Here is a 21,362-nt window from a genome sequence, read left to right as displayed (position 1 = left end):
AGGCAAACACAGATATACACCAGTGGGGGTGAGCGGAAAAAGTAGGAAAAGCATCTTAATGGAAGATGTTGACTCTAAGCATCAAAATCTACAAATCTGTTTTATGTCTACAATGCAAAATTGTGGCATAACACATTGTCTACGTGTGTGTACTTTGTAATGTTGCTTTATCCTCTTGAATATTGTGGTTCTGAGTATAAAAAACTGATAAATGAGACAATGAAAGCAGGTGTACAAAGATAATACGTGTGGAGGGGATTAGACAGGATTACTGTCAATGCATACAACTGGCATCAGTTTGAAGAATGTGAAATGTTTTTAGAACCATGACTGTATTACTTATTTTGCTTTTATTGAGTGTTTGCCCATGAGCTCTATTGCACGGAAATTAAGTCCTTTAAAAAGTACTTTGAATTGTCTAGGAAGGAAAGAAAAATGGAAATAACACACCTAAAAAAAAAACATTACCACAACAGGACCTCTTGGCACGCATCTGTGTGTGTACATGTGGCTGTCTGTATTGGTATTCAAACACAGAACTGGACATATATAACATGCTTAGCAATATCACTTCACCCAGAGGATACTGTCTTTGCAGAACATTAGTTGCACCAATTGGCTGGCAATTCATTACCACACCATCTTATTTATGGAGAATTTTGGAGGGACAGAGAGGAAGCAAGAATATGGTAATTATAACAACAAGTATTTTCTTAAAGGACTGACTACTTCCCCATGGACTACGTCACTCATTCAGATTAAGTGAATTAAAGAAAGCAGAATTTTCTTTCCAAGGAAGCTGCACTCCTAGGAAGTCTATGTTCTATGCAGACATCATCTTTGACATGTGATGATAACCCTAGGAAAGCTTGCCAGCAAGTTCCTCAAGTTCCCTGAAAGGACAATCTGCTGCCTTTTCCCAGTGTATCTGACTGGGGGAAAGGAAGTATTGGCTAGGCCACCTACTTCGATGCCGCAGCTTAGAGATAAAGTCTTTAACAAGTGGAAAGATTACAGCGTCTTATTTCAAAGTGGAGTAAATAAAAGCTAAACAAACAGCGACTGCATTTAAGTACCAGCATTGTTTTTCATTTTTATAATTTCTCTTTGATAAAATTAGTGCTTCTGATTGGGTGAGATACCACAGCCACAGGAGCAGCGTTTTCAAAATAAGCTTTCTGTAGCTTTTTTCTTCCTCCTTCTATTTCAAGTCCCAGTTTAATATTAAATACATGCACAAATATGTGTGAAACTCAGGTGTCTATACAACATAAATCCTCACACTTCATATATCTATATACATTCATGCACATATGCATATATATATACACTCACACATGCAAACACACAGAAGACAATACAGGGGGAGCAGATTCAAGAACTTCTTGTATACCATCAACAGCATTGCTAAGTAGGAATCTTTGCATTTGTGTAAGCCCATTAAAGGGATTTCAGCAGTGTCACTGACAGCCTACCAGTAGTTTAGCCTACAGGACCTTTATTCTGGTGAAAGAAAAGCTCTCAGCTTGACACTCAGTGCCCCAGCAGAGATTCTGTGGCCAATGACTACAATGGAGACAGCATTCTGCTTGTAAAGGGCAGATGTTTGATAGAGAAATCTTTGTCTGTCAGCCCCTACAAGTAACATATATATATTTTTATAGCCAGAAAAGAATCACAATTTAAGGTGTAGGGTTTAGCCTACCCCTGTTGTGTACCAGTTAAGATAAAAGGTTGAAATTATCCCATAGCTCTAAATGATGTGAGAGTTCATATATGTACTTAAGAGGAGTTTTTTTTAGGAGAATCCATATGAGATGGTTCATGCATTGTTTAAACAGCCTTAAACAGATAAGCTTAAAGAAGTCAGAGATGGAAACAAACCAAGGAAGTAATTTCCCCCTAATTCCCCTCCTTCAGCAGAAAGCAGAGCTACAGAACTTTTTCCAACGTGTTATCAAGTTTAAGTGTCCAAATTCATGAGGCCAACTCTTGGAACCTGATGCACAGTTGAAAAGGCTTCATTTTTAGAGAGAAAAGTTATTTATTTGTGACATACAGCAAAGAAAATCACCCGACTATAATTCAAAAGCACTTTATATTGGCCTGTTCCAACTGGCAAAATTCACACTAATCTCATTGGGAGCAAATTTTGAAAAACAAGTTACTCTTCAGATTTAACAGTCAGTAGTATTAAACTGAGGGACAGAAACACATGAATCACGGGTTTAATGGAGAAGACAGTGTGAAAAGGTGCAAATCCACAGACTGAGATATGTGGATGTGCTATCTTAATTGCCTCAATAAATCCATAAAGGAGCATAGTGGGTCTAGACGACAGAAATGAACCAGTGGATGAGTTCTTCTCCCTGCTCTGTGTGGTAAGCTGAGCCACCCTCCTGACGGGACATTGTAGCAGTGTGTTTATCCAATTCTCAACATCTTCAGAGATTTGTAGGTTGATAGTTTCCTAGCACTGATGTCCAGCTCTAGCTCCCAAATGAAGTCAGTAGGACCTGAGCACATGCACCTCTGCCCCTGTGAAAGCAGCCCAGCTCTCCTCTCTCTGCGCAGCAGAGGGCAGTGGCACACACACATGCACTGGGAGATGCTCTCAAGTACATTAAAAAATACTTGAAATGTTTAAAAGCGTTACCCGTAAAACCAAGCATAAACTCTAGACCTCATAAGAACGGGGTCCATGCTGAGGTGGAGTGTTACTGTTGGGTGGTTTGCTTTTTCTGTATGTTTTGCTCAAAAGAATACGATTAAAGCTTTATTGACAGACAATGGCATACTTTCCCATTTTTTAACCTGAAAAACAGGTAAGAAGGCTTTATTAAAACCTTCCCCCAAAAGACTCTAAAGGAGAACAGAATGATGTTTGAACAGAAGTGATCAGGGTTTTGGAAAGTTATCAGCATGTAAAAAAATTAGTAATGGAAATTTGTAACATCTGTAACTATAATGGATATCATGAAATGTCTACTGAAATAACACATACTTGGATCCATAAATGATACTGACATCATCTACAACTATGTCTTCAAGTAGCACCCAAGCCTTGGATCCATCTGCAAAACAGCGTGTGTCCCTTACCTCTCTGTTAATCGATTGCTCAGCAGGATGCTCAATTTTAAAAGCAGTCAGGACTCCCCTTAATTACAACGAGTCTTTCCTAGTTTGGCTTACAGACTCCTGGGCTGTCGTATCTCTGTGGTAGGGCAGGGAAAAAAAGGAGCAGGTGGAGGGCCTGGAACATGTATGTCAACAAGCAGTCCCCACCCTGATCTGATATCGAATAATCCTGCCAAGAAAGCCAATGGGATCCTGGGACGCATCAAGAAGAGTGTGGCCAGCAGGTCGAGGGAGGTTCTCCTTCCCCTCTACACTGCCCTGGTGAGGCCCCATCTGAAGTACTCTGTCCAGTTCTGCGCTCTCCACTTCAAGAAAGATGAGGAGCTGCTGGAGAGAGTCCAGCAGAGGGCTACAAGGATGATGAGGGGACTGGAGCATCTCTCCTACGAGGAGAGGCTGAGGGAGCTGGGCTTGTTCAGCCTGAAGAAGAGAAGGCTGAGAGGGGACCTTATAAATGCTTACAAATATCTGAAGGGTGGGTGTCAGGAGGATGGGGCCAGACTCTTTTCAGTGGTGCCCAGCAACAGGACAAGGGGCAACGGGCACAAACTGAAGCAGAGGAAGTTCCGTCTGAACATGAGGAAGAACTTCTTCCCTCTGAGGGTGACGGAGCCCTGGCACAGGCTGCCCAGGGAGGCTGTGGAGTCTCCTTCTCTGGAGATATTGAAGACCCTCCTGGACAAGGACCTCTGCAGCCTACTGTAGGTGACCCTGCTTCGGCAGGGGGGTTGGACTGGGTGACTCACAGAGGTCCCTTCCAACCCCTACCATTCTGTGATTCTGTGATTCTGTAATTCTCCATCAGCTATTCTAGAGGGCAAGGGGGAAGGGGGCCCCTCTTTGCTGGCTGTCTCGACCTTCCCCTCGGCAGGTTTTGAGAAGGCCTATGTGGCTGCGGAGCCTGGCGGGACGGCTGAGTGCCAAGGAGGCACTGCAGCCCTGGGTTTGGTCTCCTCTGCTTGTGGCTCAGAGAGCACTGGGAAAAGTCACCACTTTTAGCTTAAAACACTTGGATGCATTTAAGAATTTTTTTTTTTTTAACTGCAGAACGCCAGTAGCCTAAGCCAAAGAAGCCAAACATTTTCAGTCAAAAATAATTGAACCAGAGGAGGAAAGAGATGAACAAATCCAAAGCAACTCTGGAAACTATCCGCAGGGATTTTTTTTCTTTTATTTTTATATACCATTCTGCTTGTTAAAAGCTTGTGTTGGCCAGTTCAGACCTACTCTTTTTCTTCTTCTTCTGTATGGAGTCTGATAACTTTCGGCTTAATGTGCTTTGGAACAGCCAGGGAATATTTTAAGTGAAAAACGCATATGGAAATGGACCCTAAACCCAGGCAAAGTTACATCTACTCCAGGCCATGCTGAGGCACAGCTCCAGTCTCCAAACAAGCCTGTTATCACTGTGGTGCACCTTTCAGTCCAGAAGCATTTTTTAATCATTAGAGTTCACTTCAGCGTAAAGACAAAGGGAAGGACTTTATTCAGGCTGTGCTGCAGGATGGCTGCAGATAGCGGAACGTGCACTCCAGGCTGGTTTTCCAGCCGTTTATTCAGGTGTCGTGAATTAGAAGAGTTATCCAGTGTAACCTAACTACTTTGATCATGAACTGTGCAAAATAAAGGCCACTTCAGCAAGGTCAGTTATAGCTCTCTGTCCCAATGTGCAAGACTGGTTTGAGGATACATGCTTACAGTACTTGGATTACTGCTGAGCTTCATTCATTCGTTACGTTTTGATTGCTTACCAGGAAAACACATATAAAGTCACACTAACTCTATTTTAACACTAGTCATTGGATAATGTTGTAACTCCTGCCCAGAGTAACATACAGCATCACCTATTCTGGAGTTGTTCACTTGACATTAGTTTCTAAGCCAGCACAAACAGTGACTGGGTCAGTGATGGCAACTGAAATGTAAAGAAGTTATTTGAGAAGCCCAGCCCTCCCTCTGCCTTTTTGTTTTTCCATCACATTTGATTAAGAGTATTCACTTTCTGGCTCTGTTTCTGGGAAAGAACTTTGATTCTCATTTCTAACTTTAATTTTTCTCATGTACAATTATCCCAATTGGGATGATATTTTATTAGGAAAAATATAAAGCAAGTCTTGTTTGCACTGAAAGCATTACCAGAACCAATACAAAGCATGAAACATTGGCATCACAGGTACTTTTTGTCTCCAGACGCACGTAGCACAGGCCACTCACTTTCAGAGGCAATATTTTCCATTAAACTGCAGATTTCTATATTCAAAGGTAGCTAACCTTTGTAATTATCCCATCATATGGACAGCACGCACCAATAAGCTCTTGGAGAAGAAGGAGAGCAGGAAAACAGAAATCATAAAGGACATAAAATCGGAGAGTTTATTACAAACAGGTACAGCAGTTAGTCCACATGAGGTCACATGCACTGTGTGGACTGATAGAGACAGGGGTTGGAGAGAAATCATTCTCTTCACAAGCACTGTAAAGAAAAGAAGCTTATATAATGTGTTTTAAATACGGAGGGAAGTTACAACACCCAAATGAAAAAAAATAGTCTTCCTACCAATAAATGAAAATAAAATTAGCATTCCCTTCAGCTAAGCAAAGCCAAACAAAATGCCTCAAGCTTTTTAAACTGCTCAAGTCAAGAGAAGGTTGGAGCTTGAATCTGATGTGCAAACACCTGGAAATATCAGGCGATGATTCTAATTCCAGAGCTCACCCTAAGCCAGGAGCAGCAGAGAAGTACAACATAAATATAACAGAAGAGGTTTCCAGTCTTGTAACCTTTCATCAAAGCCTTGTGAAGAGCAGATACTTCTGGAGAAATTCCACCACTTACACGATGGAAATTTTGTAAGATGCCATTTGTACTGAAACCTGAGAGAACATTTCAGAAAATGTTGGCACAACTTTATTTTTCCCTTTATTCCCAATCACAGTCCCACCTTCAACCTACCTCATCTCTGTTCTAACCATATCCTTATCTGAACCTTTCCTTTTCAAGCCCGTGTTTGGCTCAAAACTACAAATAAATTAGGATTGGCTTCTCTCAAAACAGAGCAGCCTGGAGGCCTATTTGGCTTCACCAAGCTCTGCTGACAGCCTCAATTTATGAAGGAATGCCTCAGATGCTGCAAATCCCCCCTCAGCAGGTACAGTCCCAGGCAAAGTAGGAAAGAGTACAGAAGTGACATGTTCGTGGGGAGTTGCGTTCTGGCATCTGATTATTTCGCTGAAGATTTTGTGGCATTTGCTATCTCCATCCATCCATCACCATATACACTGCTGCCTCTCTGAATTCATTCCAGAACGCAATTGCCTCTGCTTCTACTTGCCTCTCTAACCTGGCCTTCCCTGAAGTGAACGAGAAAGAAAGCAGATTTCCTACAGCAGTGCTCCTAGGGATTGGGGCAGGGAAGACAGATAGCGCAGGGACAGGAGAACAGCTCAGAGGAGAAACTGTTATGAGAGGAAGAACTGGGACATTACTTATAGGGAGCAACTGGCAAGACAATATATTGGCAGAGGAAACACCACTGGGAGAAGCAGCAGTGCAGGCTGTTTTCTTGATGTTGTCCATGAGCAGAACAAAAAAAGTAGAAAGATCCTGACAATATTCAGAGGTAGATGTAACCTGCTCACTGAACGTGATTTAATGAGAAAGAAAACCCCTTGAACTTTGAGTTGTTTTTCTCAGCCCTAGACAGTTGGATTTTTCAGTTACAAGTTTGTTCTGTAATATTACAAAGTGGGTTTATTGAGAAAGTGGGAGAAAAGCTCTGTGTTAGTCCCTTGCTAATTAAAATGCATAATTAAAATGAGTAATTAAGCTTACTACAGAATGCTCTTCTGTCTGGGAGCCCAACTGCCCTTGAACAACAATTCATCTGCTGAACTGTCTCTGAGAACTAAAGTAACCATTGGATATTTTGGTTACATCTTTCCTCTATGTTTTGTTGGCAGCAAAATAAAAGTGCCTGGTCTCTTCTCTGTCATTTTATTTCTTCCATTCTTCCTGCAGTGTCAGAACAAACAAGATGATGTCATAGGGATGTCTTTTCAGTGTAGAGATACAAACATAGAAAGATTTTGTTTTTGTTTTTTTTTTCTGAGCAAACAGCTTCTAGAAGTTGCCACAATAACTTCCTGTCTTAGCGCTGCACGGTGACTGCTGCTGGTCCCAGGATAGGTGAAGAGCTTTGTCTCCACGCCAGTTCCCATTTGCTTAGAAAACAGACTCTAGCCCCAGCCACCTTCTTGGGAGGTGGACAAACATCGACAGACAAGGACATATTTTTCACCCGGCGTATTACAACAGTTGCTGATCCTAGCAGATAAAGGTATTTTTTCACTTCTCGCTCCTTAAGATTTGGTCTCCACCAATTTGCCTTTTAAAAATGACAACAGGACTGAATGCTTAGCTAGTAAAAGGCATCGCAGGGACAGCCATCGCCTAGCCCAACGAACCTCCCAGCAAAGCAGATGCCTTTCTGGAATCCGAAAAGCCTTCACAGCGGTGCAGGGGGAACTAGAAAGGTACACCCTTATTTGATGGGCTGTAGTTCTCTCACTTTAAAAAATGCCACAACCCACATTAATGATCTTTAAGATTTCATTTTCCTCTTCACTGTATTCAGCATTTATGGGAACAACGTGGTGTTGTTAATATACACCAATGACTGAGCACTGTATTTATGCCTCAATGATTTTCTGTCATGAGAATATAATGCCTGGCAAAGACTGATTCTCTGAAATACCAGTTTGTTTGGGATCATTAATCTTAATTCCTATCTCGCCTGAATAGGAGCTGGATAACAGTCAAGTCAGGGAATAGTTCGGAGAATTAAACTTCAATGGCTTTTGGGATGCCCAAGGCTTTACATTTCTTTTAAAAAATAAGTAATTAATTAATCTGCACCAAGTACTAGGGAGAGACCCTGTGGAATCGAGCAAAATGCTTCTTGTGGTTTTAGAAAACAAAAACCAGTAGCTTTTGGCAGGATCTTTCCTTAGCAGCTCTCATGATTTAGTAGTTACAGCAGGGGCTATGGAAACACAACTCCTGGGTTCTTGAATTGATTGATTGAACTGGCCTCTGTTCCTCTGGATGTCCTTTTTACCTGTCTATGTTCTAGTGTATATGCCTACAAAGTAAGTGTAAAACCTAAGTCTTGGAGGTGTCCTGAGGCTTACTTCACTGAGGATTTTAGGGCAATTAGCGATCCCAAATGAAGATGTATTTTATTTATAGCATGACTCAGTACAAAAAAGAGTAGCGACAGTATGTTTTTTTCTTAATGATGATAAGGGACAAAGCAGAGGCTGTTTTCCAAAGCATTCTCCCCTCTCTACCTTCACAACCTCTGCTCCTCCTCGACTGAGCACCTGGGCAACCTGTTTGGGAATTAGCTCCCCTTTCACCAGATGCTCAGCAATGCAAGACATCCACAGCATCTGAAGCCAAGCAGGACCATTAGATTATGAATGTGACCTGCTCAGCAGTGCAGGGGATTGCGTTTCACACAGCTGCCCTTGCCCTGAGCCAAAAACCTTGGGTAGGACTAAAGTAACTTTCCAGAAAGGCATCTGGCCTTGACATAAAGACCTTTATGTAATGTTAAAAAATGCCTTATTTTTCATTTAAATTTGTCAGTATTCAGCTTCTAGGCTCCTCTGTCCAACTGGAGTAGCAGCAATTATAGCCTTTTCCAGCCCTGTCTTTCTCCCAGAGACCTTCAGTGGTTCCAGATGCACTGCCTCTGGGCCTGGCAGGGAGACCAGGCTCCGGTGTAGGGAAGAGAGAGTACTGCTCCCTGGGAAACTGCAAGGAGACACTGAAATCCCAAAACATTTCTATCACTATTTTTCTGCCTGTGTTTTAAGTCATGCTATCTGTAATTATAGATATTCATAACGGCAATGATTAGACTGGTAGGAAGGGAGAATGAATGGGAAAGTCTGCGTGTGGAAGCGTCAGAAAGGGAAAAGCAGCACAAAAAGCCCTGTGAGGATGGCAGGTGCTTCTGGGACCTGGACCACCAACATCACAGCACGTTCATGAGCAGCTTTTGAAGATCCCCAGTTTTGGGAACACAAAGGAACGGGCATAGTCAGCAACTGCCTCTGCCTACACTGAAAGAAGGACTCCAGCCACTAAGCGGGGATGGTGGAAAAATAGAGAACAGGGCTGGAGCCCTAAGACACCCTAGTAAGAAGAAAAAGTATAGAGAATAAATCCTAATGATTCCCAGAGGTGGGAGAGCACGAAGAGGCAGAAGATCCTGATCACTGTCAGCTCCTGAAGCATAGGAAGTTCCGTCTGAAGATGAGGAAGAACTTCTTCCCTCTGAGGGTGATGGAGCCCTGGCCCAGGCTGCCCAGGGAGGTTGTGGAGTCTCCTTCTCTGGAGATATTCGAGACCCGCCTGGACAAGGTCCTGTGCAGCCTGCTGTAGGTGACCCTGCTTGGGCAGGGGGTTGGACTGGGTGACCCACAGAGGTCCCTTCCAACCCTGAACATTCTGTGATTCTGTGATTCCCAGTGGCAAAAAGGGTTCACTGGCACGGGGCTGCCATCCCGAGCAGATCCCAGCAGATGTGATGAAGACTCAGTAGAGCCTTACCTGGCCCCCCACGCAATTGCAAGAAGTCCTGCGCAGCCCACCTAGACACGTGGAGGTGGGATACAGGCGCGGTGGACAGGCTGCTTGGGTACGCACCTCTTTGTATTGGTGAGCGTGTGACCATGACAGTATGAATCACTGAAAGTAGCCTTTTTAAAATAAAATCACCTTGCCCTCCCCTAGTGTCTTGTATCAAGTTTTGATATTCGACAACCAGTTCATATCAGCAGAAAAAAATTCTCAAACGCTAGCTCTAAAATTGACTTACTATCTGATCACCTTCAAATTTGCCTTTAAAAGCTCTTGTGAAAAACCCATAAATTTTCACAATGGCCTCACGAACTCCCATCACTTAAGTCACAGCTCACTTTTGAGCTCCAACACTGGTTGCTACAAACCCATGTGCCAAGAAAGAGTATCACTTTGCCTTTAGAGGAACTGGCATTTCAAAACCAGACAAAAATGATGATTTTCCTTTTTTTTTAAATTTTAGTGTCCATAAACTCTTTCGCAGACAACGGCGATCGTACCCACAGAACCTCACAGGGAACTTTGTGTGGCCACAGACACTTCTTATTTTTCCACCCTGTATTTCATGAAAGAACATGCACAAAAATATTACAGGCCTCAGTTGCCTAACACTGAAAATATGGAGTGCTTATCAATAGTTTACTACAGAAATCAATATCTTGCTAAAAGTTGCAAGCATCACTTGTGCAAAACTATCACCAAAACCAGAAGTTTTGCTGAGCTGCTTATTTCAAGAGATATCACTTGCTCATTGAGAAACTAATTTTTTTTCAAAGATCTTGCATTTTTATTTTATGTTCAGGAAAAGATGCTATCTTTTAGTGGTTTGGTTTTTTTTTCCTGGCAGACCTTTAGCTCAGCCAGTGGATGAACAGAAGGAAAGTGTTCATATACCAGTTGCTTGTGACTTACCAGTAAAGAAGAGGAAAAAGTATTTTCTTAAAGTAAGTGAGGAAATCTGTGCCTTCGGACTGTGGGGAATTCTGATTTTCCTGTCTGTGTTTCCATCCTAACTCACAGGAAAAATATTTTAAAATATGAAACAAAAGATCCTGAAAGCATTTCAGCCCGAAATGATAATAAGTTTCATTTTGTCCCATTTTAATAGACATTTCTTTCCAAAAAGGAAATATTTTATCCTCTCATAAAATTAATGCATTTTATCTGGTTTATGCCCTTTCTCCTCACAGTAACTGGGACTCTGCCCTGAAGACATACATTACACACTGCATCGTCTGGTGCAGAATGAAGACCACATGTCTTAGGGAAGACGTAAACTGGTTTACGGGGTTCTATTAAAGAATGGCACATCCGTGCTATGAATCCTATGAAACAGCAGACCATCCTGGGCAGAACCTAAATTCGGTACAGACTTGACTTTGACAATTTTCTGCCAATCACAGTATTCTGAACTGCGTCTGCACCAAATGAATTTTTGTTTAACTCCTTCTGTTATAAAATCAAATTCATAAAACTCCCTCTCCTCCACAAAGTTCTCTCATGGAAAAACTTCATGTTAAAGATTTTTCTTTCCACTTCAAAGATCATCATCTCTTAATTCACTGAAAGTTATTAGCAAATGAAGATCTGATAGAAGCAAAATATATCCATATAGTATTGAGTGCAAATGAAGAGATCTAATTAACAGGATAACAGCTATTAGTATCAGTGCTTCAAAGTCTCAACCTTTTGGGGTTTGATTTTTTTCTGTTTTGTTTGGCTTTTTTTAATTGGGCCTTGAGGATGCCAGTATTGCAATCAAAAGTGTTTCTAAATAATTATGCACTCATTTAGGTGGCTAACCTGAATTGCTGTAATGAAAACACTTAATGCAAGCAATTAATTATGTCAGTAATGCTGTAGGCTGCTTTGATCTAGACACAGAAATAAGTTCAAGCAAACAAACAAAAAACCACCCCAAAAAGCAAAGAGATCTATATTTCATTTGACACATTTCCACTGATTGTTCCGTGACAACAATCTGAGAACTCCTCTTGGAAGCTGTAAGAATAAAACTGGGAATGATGCTAACAAGACTCCCACTGAAGTAGAATTTATTTTTTTATCCAAGTAACAGACATATAGATGTTGCCTCAAATTGGCTTTATCTTGTCCTTGAGCAACTGGCTTCATTCTGGATCTGAAGGAACTTACTGCAGAGATGAGGCAGCAGTGCAAGTATTCTCATACTCAAGCCCAAAATTTCAGTGCTCAGAAATGTGAAATAGGTCACGAGCATCTCTCCATTTGAAGCTGAAGTACAGACATGTTTCTTCTATTCCAATATACTTCTGTTCTACAGAAGTTTCCCAGTATCCTCCCATCCTCCAACAAGTCCTCACAATATTGAACCGGTTTGATAATGAATTACAGGCTTAGTTTTCGAAAAGTTCATAAACCTCGAAACTTCAACCCCATTCCAAAGAAGCCTGACACAATTAATCTTTTTGCTTGGAAATTATGCAAAAAGAAATTATGCAAAATCTGAGGTTTGGCATGGATTCAAAGCAAAACCACTTGAAACACTCCAATTTAAAGTGAATTTACTTTGACAATTTCAGTTTGCCCAAACCTGAAACTCAAAGCAAACCTCAGGGTAAACCATAACAGATAGAAATCAAGTGTTTACACAGCACTCCATGAATCAATGTTACTTCACTTCACATGACATGAAGCAGAGGCCGACAAACCAGATATCAGACAGGAACATCTTCTGAACACAATCTACTGCATTCACATTTAACAAAACAAAAGTTTATCTCTCCTATTGTCAGCCTTCTCAACCATGAAGCTCCACAAATTTCAAGTTTTAAGCTCCTCTCCCCATCTTAAAATTCATATTATCATCACTTCCATCTTTCTCAAATTTTCAAACCTTCTGCTGTGAGAACTATAGTGGAAATAAAGCCATTTAATACTACCTAAAACATCTTTAAATCACCTCTCAGTAAAATAATCACATGTGTAACAACCTGGTGAACCAGCTGAGTGAGAGAGGATAATTTCCCTGAATTCTATAGTGTAACAAGTGATAATCAACTTAACCTGATACCATCACTATCCTCAGGCCTCTTAACTTGTAAAGGTTATGCAGAGAGCTCAAGGCAGAATAAAGAACTAATTTTTAGTATTCTCAAAGATTAACGGAACATAAGAAAAGAGCCCTTCAAAACTGGCATCCATACATGTTTGTACATTATGTCTATGCTACATCTGTTATTAGCTCCTATGCATTCTTCATCTAAAAACCATTCATGACGGAATGAGCAATATTCTGCTCAAGACATTTATTAGAATTGAATAACATATTTGCAATGCATCATGAGTTTTACAAAATAACATGGGTAAGCAGACAATTATGTGCAAATTCAGAATGTAAGGAACTGGGATACAGCAGGGAAAATATTCACAGAACTGTGAAAGATGATTTTTATCTAACAAACCAGCACATAAAAGACCCGTCCACCTAGGATTTGTTTAACGTCCTTCTTTATATCTCTTATTTCTAACACCTTCCTGTTCCTCCTACTTCTTCCTCACTTATGGGGAAGACAGCCTTGGCACCTGAGGCTCTGCCATTCTCCTCTCAGCTAGGCTTGCCCCGTTTTGCATGGAATAACTAAATATTCACCAAGCCAAAGAAAGTAAGCAACTCTCCAGCCTCGTGGTTAAGGCATTCCCTGGTCGATGGGAGAAGGCTGCTTAAGTCACCGTCTCTGTGGGTGTTTCCTTCCAGAGTGGAAGAGCATGAATGGGATGCTGGGTCTTGGCCTCCAAACCCAGAATATTCTGTGATCTGGTGGCAGGGCATGCTTCTGGGCAACAACACGCTCAGATCCTTTCAAACTGAGGAAAGAATTGAACCTAAGCCTCTCACAATGTGAATCCATCACGATAGTAAATGTGAGCAGGACACTTTCTTTTCTAGGATCTTCATAATTCAATCTGCTGCTGCTTTTGCATGACTGCAGGAGAAAAAGTTTTCTTTTTAAGTAAAGAATTTAATCCAATAGGAAACACATTTTTAGTTTTGTGAAAAACCTGAAAAAAATCTTCATTTACATTCAAACCAAACAGATTTTATTTTTTTTTTAATATTTGGATCAGAAGCTGCAATGGAAAAAAAAAATCAATTTTCAGCTGAGTTCTGGTGGACATATGAAGTCAACAAGTATCAACCAAACCAGTTTCTACTAAGCAAATGCAAGTTAATCATTAATCTAAATTATGTGATAAATTGTCTGCGACAATCTTTAAATCAAGACTGCAGCATCCTGTAGAGGTCCTGACTGTCCAGAACTCAACTCCAGCCTATGTTATGTCAAGACATAAGATGGTCTCAAAAAATAAAATGTGTTCAAACATTGAGTTTATGAACACAGTGTGGAGATGCTTCCTTCTGGCTTAGACACTCTGAAGGATTTCATGTCTGCTTGACATCACGGCAGTTTTCAGAAAACTGTGACACTGTTTCTGTCCAAGGCAACTCCCATCAACTTGTGTATCTATATGAGGCATCCTGGGGACACAGCTGTTACAGACCATGGAGACTCCTGAAAACTCTTTTTGCATTATCGAGGTACTGAAAATACACAGGAAGTTTTAAAAAATACAGTATCTCTGCATACTGTTTCTCAGATATCTCGGGTCACATTGTGGAACAATGCCAATTCCTGCCAGCCATAGCATTAAACCGTGCAAGTGTTTACACACCTACACACCTCCCCTACACCTCCAAAAATAGCTTTTTAGTGGAAGTGCCTGGAGAAGGAGGAACTAGCTAACTTTCCAAGTGACTGATGAGACATACCTGCATAGGCTAAGATCTGACCAGAATTAATGAAGAGTTTGATTCTGCAAACCCACATCTCAGTAATTCTATACATGATTTATTTCACTGAACTACACAGGCTGCAGACAGGTATCGAGCTACAATCAAAACTAAGATTTGCAAAATGGTATCCTAATTATGCAATTAAAAGTGGTGCTGAGGGAATGTTCTTCAATTATTTATCCTCACTAGTTTTGCACGTCTGCAAAGGGGGACAAATATTGGCAACGATGGATGTTGCCAGCAACATATCCTGCTCTGACATGCCTCGGCTGCCGAACATGGACAGAGCTGGTCCTGTACCTGAGCAAGAACTGCAGGATCTCTCAAGCAGTAATAGGCAGCTGGCATCATCCTACAGGTTTCTTGCTTCTTCACCTTATCAGCTATAACTTGCTGATCTATATTACACATATTCATTTTATTCACAAGAAAACTGGATGTTTTGGAGACACACATATATGTGTATAAATAAACACATTTCTATGAATTAAACTGAACTGTTTGCTAACTTTCAGAAAATAATTAAATATGTCTTAAAGTATATGTATAGTTCTAGGTTGAGGAGCATAAATATGGAAAAATAAAAACCTGATTTATAAGCTCAAAATAATCTCAACAATGATTTATCTATAGTTTTAATAGCATGAAAATGACTAATTTAAGGTCAACAGTAGTTTAGTTTTGACTGACTTGGCAATCCTTTGTTCTCTGGGTCATGTAAGTGTTGAGTAAATTATAAACCTGTAATTCTATCCTGAGGTCAAGGGACTTCAGAATTGATTTGATATATTAGTCTCCTGAAAAGTTCTTCCAAGGCCAGTACCCTCTAAACTGTGTTTATGAGTTGACTGCATTAATAACTAATAGAGCCATATAATATTAGCAGAGGTGATATTAACCCTTTAAAAGAAGAGTATACTCAGATGCAGGATTTTTAAACGAGGGACAGAAAAAACAGATATATCTATCAGAAGCCAAATTTCTATAAGGTATTGAAAAGATAAAATGAATGTAAAAAGGTGTAGATATCTGACTTCAGGAACCAAATCAGACTGCATCATGAACATTATTTGGGATAATCCTGGGTTTGTGAAGCAAAACCTATTACCTTGACACCTTACATGGCAGGGGGGGAATAAACAAACCAGTAACTACTCTGACAGGCTGCGTAAGAAGCATAAACACATAAATCAGCAACCACTCATTTAATGCAGGCTTTGCCCTGTCCCCTAACATTTGCCATTGAAAAACTGAGATGGCAAGTAAACCGAGATGTTTTCCAAACAAGATATAAGTGGGTATCACAGCAGCACATCCTAATTTTGAAAGTTTTAAGGTTTCCAAATGAAGTCATCACACTACTAAAAAAATACACTGTAAAGCCCAAACACACGGCCTGGACTATTCTTTCATCACCAGGCAATCATTAAAGTTAATGGTCCTCAAAGTGTTTAGGGTTATTTCTTTTGCCCAGCGTCACAGTCCTGAACTCATTAGTAAGAGGTATATTCAGATTAGCCTGCGCAGTTCTGATCTGAAAGAAACTAAACAGTAATCACATTCTGAAATCTTGAAATCACTGGGAATAACCTAATGTTTCCCTCAAGCAGTCCTGTGAAAAATTAGAAGTAGGTTCCCCCCACCTCCAAGGCTGTAGATTTCCTGTGAATACGAATATCTCCTGGTATCTATGAATTACCAGGAGATGTTTATCCTGGACCGTACTTGGCTATCTCCTTCCACTGCTTTCAAACTTCTAGAAAGAGCACTAACTTCGCTGTATGCTTTTACATTTACAGCAATTCTTGTACAAAAATCCAACAGTTGGTTAGATTAATGATCAATAAACACACACTAAGGTTAAAGAAATATCAGCATCAAAACTAAAACTGCAACAGCTCTTATCGCAATGAATGACAGCGTTTGACCTGGTCACACAGTAGGAACCAATGTGCCAAAAAGGAATCCTAGCTGCTTGACAAATAACACACCACAGGGCATACCCAAAGAACGTCACAGAATGCATTAAAGTAGCCTTTCTCTTGCATCTTCAAGGGACCTTTGAACAGTTTTTGATGGACATTGAAAACACAAGCCAAAACTGAGATGGGTGTTTCACCATCAGCTGAGGTCAAGCTTTGACCATGCTGTTCCTAGGAGGACGCAGTCTGACTCCATGCACGGACAGCAGATCTCACTGCCTGCTTGCACCCGGGACCCCACAGCCGCACACTGAGTAAGGTCAGGCCATCAATTTGTCTGAAAACTATCCTTGAAGGGAAGAAAAAAAATAAATTTCTGTTGGATCAGTTGCCTGAGCAAAATCATCTTCGCGGGGCAGGGGACAGTGGTGGGCAGTGAGGGACCGAGAGGGGAAGGAGGAAGAGGTGGTTTTCAGTAGCTCAGATGTAGACCAGTTCAAGTTGTCAAAATATGTACTCACTGTCCTAGCGCTCAGGATCCACCTGTCAAGTTTGGTGACAAAGGTTTTTTGTCTCCAAATGTGCATTTCCAGATTGGGTAATTAAATAAAGAGAATGCTAGCACATAGAAAAACCCTCCTAACTGACTGAATAGCCTCAATCAGCATCACTTCATGATGGCCTTCACTGTTTCAGGGCCTTGAGGACACCAAGGGGCCTTAGTGGCCCTGACCAGCCACACCTGGGTCTCCCCTCATCCCTGCCCATAGGCTCAGAAGCCCCATTTCAGCCCACACCCTGCCAGAGCTATGCTGTAGGTGCTTTTGTCTCTGGCTCTGTCTCCTGGATGGACCTTAGACCCACATTGTAGCCTTGTCCCCAGTCCTGTCTCTTGCCTCGTTTCCTTTGGGTCCTGGACCTGGCTCTTTCCTTGCCTACGGCTGTCAATGGACCCATCGTTAACCCTCAGTTCTGCCCACTGTTTGGACCCTGAGGGTCTACACGCTGCCAGTGAAGGCACTGCTTGCGCTGGAGTCACCTGTGGATCCCAGCTCACCTCCTCTTAGGGAGCAGCCAGACCACGCTGCTCTGTGACACGCTGTACCAGTACAACCTAATTGGGCTGTAAGATGGAAGGATGGCAAATTTTTATGCTTGGCTTTGTTACACATTGTTGTTTTTTTGCGTATAGCCATGGTCCTGCTCATTCTCAGTCATCTACTAGTTACGCACTAGAGTTAACATGGTATGAAAACTACTTCTTTTTCTCCTTTAAGAAAGGCAGTTGCTTCCCCCCTCCTCAGGCTTATTAAGCCAATTCGCTGCACTGACATGGCAGAAGCAGTTACAGAATCACAGAATGGTAGGGGTTGGAAGGGACCTCTGTGGGTCATCTAGTCCAACCCTCCTGCCGAAGCAGGGTCACCTACAGTAGGCTGTAGAGGACCTTGTCCAGGCGGGTCTGGAATATCTCCAGAGAAGGAGACTCCACAACCTCCCTGGGCAGCCTGTGCCAGTGCTCCATCACCCTCAGAGTGAAGAAGTGCTTCCTCATGTTCAGACGGAAGTTCATAGAATTTGTCAGACGGCTCTTGGGCGGATGTAGCTATCTGAATTGGCTCAGCACAATACCGCATGATGATAGGCAGAGGAGGGATGAAAGGGGTGTGCAGCTGGAGCAGGATCTGCCCCCATCAGTAGCGGTGAGCTGTTACGTCGGCTCAGCCCTCAGTCTGATTTCTTACTTCAACTTGGTGACTCTGCGTGCTGCAACAGGCACTTGACAGCTTGTGAAAAAACAGGTGAAGCTTGGCAGGTTTGAGAACCGAGTGTTGTAACTGCATCGGGCAGGGAAGGCAAGCAAATTAGCAGTGAAAACAGCCTGCACTGATTTGAGAATGAGGGTACTTGAACTGGCTGTCTGTAAGTTCATTCATCTAAGTGCGATTGCAGCCTTTCAGTACTTAAAGGGAGCCTATAGGAAAGATGGGGACAATCTTTTCAGTAGAGACAGCAGTGACAGGACGAGGGGTAATGGTTTTAAACCAAAACAGGGTAGGTTTAGGCTGGATATAAGGAAGAAATTCTTTACAATGAGGGTGGTGAAACACTGGAACGGGTTGCCCAGAGAGCTAGTGGAGGCCCCATCCCTGGAAACATTCCAGACCAGGTTGGACAGGGCTCTGAGCAACCTGATCTTGTTAGCAGTGTCCCTGCTCGCTGAAGGAGGGGTTGGACTAGATGACCTCTAGGGGTCCCTTCCCACCCAAAACTTTCTATGATTCTATGACTCATCTCCTTGTGCTGAACTCAGAGCTGCTGGCAAGTTCCTAGCTGAGGGTTTTAACATCAGCAGGAGGTGGGTGAAGGCTCGAATCAAGGGCTCGGAGCTGGGTTTAACTTGCATTGGAAACCTCCCCTGAAATACCCAGTGAGTGGCAACCTACGGCTGTTCACCGTGAAAAGCAATAGGTTTGGATAGGTTATGTGCAACACAGAAGATTTAATGAGTAAAGGCAAAGGCTGTCTCCAGTAACACACATTTCCTACAGCTGCAGTCACTAAGACATTATCTTCTCTCCATCAACAGCATCTCCTTAGTCCTATATCTGGGTTTCTTCGTTTATCAGCACTAGAAAATAAAATTTCTGTTTGCTAACATTTATTGGTTGCATCTTAAATTAAAACTGTTTTCTTGGAGACATTGAAAGAAACTTCTCTCTTCTCCCGTTTCAGATACTATGTACTGTATGCAGAGTATACGCTGCATTGTATATTTTCTATAAAAACATTACATTTTTAACTTCCCTGGGACCATGTATATAAATATTTGTCCTTGAAATTATACGATAGGCTTTGAAATTTATGCCATACATTTCTGTTAATGTTCTAAAAATATTTGTTCAGGCAAATGAAATTGCAGTAAAATATTTTACTACAGATCAGTCAAAGGTTCTCACAACTTTATCTTCCTAAAACACAATATTTCAAGCTATAAAACAGAGTTCCATTTCAGATACCTAAAAGGCAAATTTAAGCAGCTTGATTTGATTAATACCAAGTAGTTTAACATTTTTTAAACACTGAGGTTTAAGGTGAAATAAAGTCAAGACGTAAGCATTTTATTTTCTTACATATATGATTTAATTTTGTTTTCTAGAAACTTCTACTGTTAGAGGCAAATTGCCTAGGCAGTACACAGGGACAAGGGGGGTATGTGCGTATTTCCTATTGCCATTAACAATAACGAGAGCAGGGAGTTTTGCCCAGCACACAAAGCTTCAAGTATACAAATTGTTAATAAATCTGACTCCTCACAAAACAGAAAATTAATGCCGTATTCAGAATGATGTGTGGTCTGAAATATATTTTCTAACATATTCCTTCGGGTGCCCCAACACCTTAATCACAAGCTCAAGAAGCCATCTGGTGACTCCCAATGGCTTACCACCCACCGCGGGAGCCTCCTGGGTAGCTGAGTAAGAGCCCTGTTCTGCACCACCATTTCTGCTCGCACAAAAGTCCCTTTAATGTCAGCAATTTTGCCTCTGGAAGATTCCAAACAGCACTCAAATCATAGGCACAGTATCAACAGTTTTCCTAGGTGGTGCACAGGGGGAAAGCCCATGTGTCTTCACGAAAAGCTGTTTTCGCCCCGCCCCCTTCCTTCTCTAAATCCCCACCAAAAGACCCATGCTCAGGTGAGCTTGAATCCCTACCAGCTCACACTTTGTTTTACCACACGCTCAGCGTGCCTGCAGACACCTCTTTAGCAAACCTCACACCTTGCTCGCAGCGTGTTTTTCCCCTTGGCCGGATCCCAGCTCCTGTGAGAACGCTCCTCACCGTCCGTCTGCAGCTCCTGCTTCCTACCCTGTTCCCGCTGCCTGGCCTCGACCACCTCCAAATGCCAGTGGCCAAAAGCTTGTTCCCTGCTCTTCTCTGCAGAACAAATGCAGAAATCCCTCACATCTGGTTGCTGATCTCCCTTCAAAGCTGTCGGTGGTGCAGATGCGGAGTAGCTGCCCAGCGGTGAGAGATATTTCAGATAATGGGTGCCAGGGGAGCAGCACAGAGAAATTCATGGTCTGTGGGCATAGACTCAAGTTTCGGAATTTACACCAGCAATTTACTAATCCCCATGAATCTTTTAGATGTGCCCAAACTTCTTCCCCTCACAGCGTTAGCATGTTGCCCAGCAGACAGAAAGAGTTTTTCTTCCTTTCATTCACATGTCAGCAGCAAGCAACAACTCAATGCATATTGGGCTCATGTCAATTTTACATCTTTTTTTTGGGGGGGGGTGGGGAGAATATTTTTGTTCTTCTTTTCAGATTTAACACTATTTTCTTGCAGTTGATATGTCACCTCTAAACACAGCAATCTAAGGGTCATCTCAGTAGTTCCTCAAAACAAAAGAATCAAGAACACCAGCAATCACATTTACATTGCCTGATTTTGAGACAGATTTCTAAATAACAAACCTCTAAAGTTCCCTGTTTTCCAGCACAATGGAGGCTGGTAAGCCAGGAAAGAGAAAAGACCATGATGTATTCAGCAATAAATGTTTATCCACTCCTGATTTGGGCTATATGAATCCTACCTATTTCCCCCACATACACCCCTAACAGATGTTAGAGGATTTTATTTGTTCGTTCATTTGTTTTGTTATATTTACACCCCTGGGAAATACAGAGTGGGCACGTGTCTCTGTCAGGAGACTGTGAAGGCATAAAGAGAGAGAAATGTAGGGCTGGGAAGGAGGAACTAGAGCCATCTGACAAAGTAAGCTAGACCAAGTCTAAGGTACAAAGGATAG

The 21,362-nt window shown here is 41.8% G+C and overlaps 1 protein-coding gene across 1 annotated transcript in view; it reads right to left on the bottom strand.

Annotated features, from left to right (window-relative positions):
- The window catches only part of LOC104335004 (potassium voltage-gated channel subfamily KQT member 1), a 501,768-nt gene that overhangs the window by 224,106 nt on the left and 256,300 nt on the right, over positions 1 to 21,362 (bottom strand). The gene's annotated exons all lie outside the window — the stretch shown is intronic.

This window comes from Opisthocomus hoazin, chromosome 1 (genome assembly GCF_030867145.1).
Source record: "Opisthocomus hoazin isolate bOpiHoa1 chromosome 1, bOpiHoa1.hap1, whole genome shotgun sequence".
In the NCBI taxonomy this organism is placed as follows: Eukaryota; Metazoa; Chordata; class Aves; order Opisthocomiformes; family Opisthocomidae; genus Opisthocomus; species Opisthocomus hoazin.
Note: the sequence above shows the minus strand (reverse complement) of the source record. Positions and strands in the feature narration are given on the sequence as shown.